This window comes from Cherax quadricarinatus, chromosome 5 (genome assembly GCF_038502225.1).
Source record: "Cherax quadricarinatus isolate ZL_2023a chromosome 5, ASM3850222v1, whole genome shotgun sequence".
In the NCBI taxonomy this organism is placed as follows: Eukaryota; Metazoa; Arthropoda; class Malacostraca; order Decapoda; family Parastacidae; genus Cherax; species Cherax quadricarinatus.
This window is the reverse complement of record NC_091296.1, coordinates 56,353,934-56,358,636: the sequence shown is the minus strand read 5'-3', so window position 1 is coordinate 56,358,636 and position 4,703 is coordinate 56,353,934. Positions and strand designations below refer to the sequence as shown.

Below are 4,703 nucleotides of genomic sequence, written 5' to 3'. Positions count from 1 at the left end.
ATAATAATAATAATAAATAAATAATAAGAAAAAGGTAATTAAATTCAGTAAATCGTAGCACTATGTTGTCATACAGCTCTTGGAGATAAGAGGTAATCAGGTTCGATCCAAGGAAAGGGAAGATAAGTCCAACTCCTTGGATCAAGAGCCCCTCACCTGCATCAAGGCACCTTCGAAAGAAGCATTTAGGAACTACATCTACAGTAGAGTCTTTACGTTATATAGGTTATGTTAAATGAGATTGTCGTCATCTTTTAAAAAAATTGATCAGTTATGACATACCACAAATCCAATAAAGGAAAATTCACATAGAAGAGGTAAAAGCAAAATTAACCTTCCTACTGTCTTAGCCACAGTAACAAACCGACATTGACTGGGTGGCTAGGCTGTCTGGTCTATATATAGCGGCTTTAAAATTCCATCGTCAATATGCAGACAATTTCATGAACCCGGGACAGAGAGCGACGACGGAATGCACTTCCACCGGGAATTCTGGGAACAGGAATTTCAGGAATGGGAATCTGGCGAATGAGCCGTGAAGCCTCTTGATGTGTGTGAGAGGTAATATTGTGTGAGTGAAGACCCCGCCCACCTTCCCTCCTGAGGACCTCTTTGATGGGCACCAATACATTCTTCAAGGTAACTCAGCAAAGAAATTAATAATTTTTATTAGTAGTAGTAGTTAAAAGCTTTTCGATTATAGTACGGTTGACGTTGCATGTCATCTATGCACGTGTACATTACCCTTTAAGGGCAATTGTTTATATATATATACATATATATATATATATATATATATATATATATATATATATATATATATATATATATATATATACTATATATATATATATATATATATATATATATATATATATATATATATATATATATATATATATATATATATATATATATATATATATATATATATACACATACTAGAAGGAAATTCACTTGAAGACAGACAAGAGACTTGCTGAACTGTATATTTCGAACTCGGTCTGAAATCCTCTTCAGCAATAAGTACAGAGAATTGGATTACAAATTTACACAGGCGAGATGATGGGATGGGGCCTTGTATAGGTGAGTCTTGTTGAAGGGATGAGGGACGTATCAAGTAGTTGGTGCTTTAGGGTTTAAATTAGATGCTGGTATGTACTTGCCCAATGTGAATTTGGTAATGATATCTAGGTCGATTTATCCTTTAGAAATATTTAAGCTGGATTTTTGAGCTATCACTAATGTTTCTCATTACCTTCCTCTTGAACGGACTTTTGTGTCATTTTAACGCCTTTCCAGTTTACTGTGATTAAAAAAATTACATATTGGAAGATACCAAAGCTCTCCTGCGCATATCTGAATGATCATTTATGTTCTGATTATGATAGCACGATCAGTCTACCCCCCCCCATCCCCCCCTACGTAAGACTGATCGTGGTCTCACGGCTCCTAATTTGAATTCGAACCAACAAGAGGACCTACAGAACCTACAAGGGTAAATAGCCTGCTTGACTTGGTTCTGGCAAACAAGGAAACACGTTAATAATTTAAAAATTAGAGGAACTTGGCACAAGCGTCCGTCTATCTGGGCTCAGCAGACGGAGGATCAAGCCTTCACCACGCCTTGCGCTGAATAACCCACATGGGTTTATCGCTTAACATGAATTATTTTTATCATTTTTACCCATGTCAACTAAATCTCAATTGTTGCATGGTATCTGGTAAACTCTTTGGAGTTTTAAGTTTAACACTGACTGTTCTACTGAGATTTTCTGAGAAACAATCAGCCATCTTACTGTGATAGGAGAGTTATGTTTATTATGTCATGGCAGTTGTTCTCAATCCCTTCAGTTTGTACATAACTGGTAATTGTTTCTGTCGCGGTTCTCTGACATCTTCTGTTTGGGAATAATTCAGGGAACAAGAACGAGTTAGTTCACACTCTGACCTTAAAAAACTATATTTTACTTTATTATATTCATGGGGAAGCGCTAAACATTTATGGGTTATACAGCACCTGTGTAGTGGGAATTAATCAGGTTTGATCCGAGGGTATTTTTAATTTCTTTGACCAGGACTCCTCTGACTGACCTCAGGGCAGCCGCCTTGAGGAAGATAACTCGACTTACCTGATCAATCTGACTGTTGCGCTGATGGCCTAGTTTTTTACGTTCAGTAAACTGGTCTGATCGACTGCACCATTGATGACGTTATATATTTATTTTCGGTCAACTGCTCTGATTGTCTCCTCCATCGATAACGAAATGTGGTTATTTTCAGTAAACTGTTCTGATTGTCTGCACCACTGATGGTGTAATGTGGTTATATTTAGTAAATTGTTCTGATTACCTGCGACACATGACGTAATGTTCAGTAAACTGCTTGACTGCCTCTACCACTGATGACGTAATTAATTTGTCCTCTAAGCTGCCCTGATTGCTTGCTCCATTGGTGACATTGTCTATATTTAGTAACCTAATTGTTTGCACCACTGACAACGTTATGTGGCTATGTCCAGTAAATGTTCTGATTGGCTATGTTGTAACAAATGCTACAGTCTAGGCTGTAATATTGTTTAATTCGTCAGGAAAAGAGAACAAGTGTTTCCTAAGAAGTCTAAACATATAGATGAGCTGCAACAAAGACTACATTATTCTGCCACATATTTATTAGCACTGATGACTGTGATGTAGACATAGTTGAGTCTGGATAACTGATAGACTGTCACTGATGACAGTTTTAGTGACACAGTTGAGTTAGGATAAATGTTAGACTGTCACTGACGACACACTGACACTTTCTATGTATATAATAAATTTTTTATCAAATAAGTCAACTAAAAATCAAAACTTAATAAAAAATAATTTAAAATATTAGCGAAGTTTTCCCTCCTCTTTTTTCTCGATTGTAATACCCGCCAAGATAAGTTTTGGATACCATATAGTAACGCCTTATCACGCAAAAAAAGCAATTAGCAAAGTTTATATAACTTCTGTAGATGAAAGTTGTGAAGATGAGCTGGAAGCAGCGTTACCGTCACCCAACACGTGCACCCCCCACGACGTCAGGACACATACTGAGAGATCTCGCACAGACTCACTTCTCTTTACCCGCGACTTCAATGAAGACCAATGCTCGCTGATGGGCCCCACAATACTCGCTGATGGGCCTCGTAGCACCTGTTTGATAACTCTCCTCACCTGTTCCCAAACCTAAATTATATATCTCCTCCCTACCCCATATTCCCCTCTGTTCTCTCTCTCTCTCTCTCTCTCTCTCTCTCTCTCTCTCTCTCTCTCTCTGTGTCTCTCTCTCTCTCTCTCTCTCTCTCTCTCTCTCTCTCTCTCTCTCTCTCTCTCTCACTCTCTCTCTCTCTCTCTCTTTCAAATGAGCTGATGTAGGTAACAGCTCTTAGCTGTTACCTACATCAGCTCATTTGAAAGCATTTTTATTGTTATGAGACATACAAGTAGGGAACAGGATGAAGTTGGAGCCATCTGTGGGCCAGCATTTTCATTTGATCAACTGACGTTATCTCGTTGACATCATTATGTTGTACGAATGTGTTCCATACTCGACTCATCCTGGGTATGTATGATCTCAGATGGAGTGATGTTCTGGAGAAGGGTACAGCCAGAGTGAAGTTGCTGCTTTCTGCCCGTCTTGTGGCATAAAAGACTGTTTCACGCTTGGCCTTGTACATAACAGTAAGGCCACCCACATCCCTCCTGTGTTGAAGGCTCTGGTGAAATGACAGCTCTATCCAGGGTGGGTCCAGGCGAGAGATGAGACGTCTTGCTCTGTTCTCTACTCTGTCAAGCAGTCGCAGATGAGAGGGGGGGGCAGGCAAACCAAGAAAGTGGAGCATACTCAAGGTGCGAGCGTACTTGTGCCTCGTACAGAATCTTGCAACCCCTACTGTCAAGCAGATACGAGATACGGTGAAGTGCTGTAAGCTTCCTGGCTGCCTTGTTTGCTAGATTTACAACATGGTTCTTCATGGTTAGTTTGGAGTCAAATTTCACCCCAAGAATATCAACTTCTTCTCCAGGTGCCAACACCCTCCCATTCATCCTTACTACTGCACCAGCATTACCATCATGGTGCCTAGAGGCGATCATCATTTGCGTTTTCTCAGGTGCAAATGTTACTTGCCATCTATTTCCCTAAGCTGATATAGCTCTTAGCTGGTGATTGATGTAGCTTAGAGAAGCTGAAATTTCTTCTCTTGGATAAGTGAATGTCAGTGTACAGTCATCTGCATATGCATGTGATTCTGGGATGAGATGAAGAAGGTCGTTGAAGTAGACATTCCATAACAATGGACCCACCACGCTTCCTTGTGGAACACTTGCCCCAATAGGATGTCTTGCTGATTCCGTTCCACTGAGAACTACACTTAGAGATCTACCATGAAGGTAATCACTGAGGAGACATAGCGTAGAGCCTGCAATTCCCAGTTCCCAATTCTCTCTCTCCCAATTCTCTCTCTCTCTCTCTCTCTCTCTCTCTCTCTCTCTCTCTCCCTCTCTCTCTCTCTCTCTCTCTCTCTCTCTCTCTCTCTCTCTCTCTCTCTCTCTCTCTCTCTGGGAGGTGATAATGTTAGGTGATAATGTGAGAAGTCACTGTCGAGACTTCTCACATTATCACATAATCTTTGTAAAAATTTACGCAAATATAAAGTAAACTTATTCACTTAG

General features: G+C 39.8%; 1 protein-coding gene across 3 annotated transcripts in view; it reads right to left on the bottom strand.

Annotated features, from left to right (window-relative positions):
* The window catches only part of LOC128684646 (uncharacterized), a 131,382-nt gene extending 128,292 nt beyond the window's left edge, over positions 1–3,090 (bottom strand). For all 3 annotated transcript variants that reach the window (XM_070102385.1, XM_070102384.1, XM_070102390.1), the window contains exon 1: positions 2,133–3,090. The gene's annotated coding sequence lies outside the window, so the exon portion shown is untranslated. The remainder of the gene's footprint in view (positions 1–2,132) is intronic.
* Positions 3,091–4,703: the final 1,613 nt, after the last annotated feature.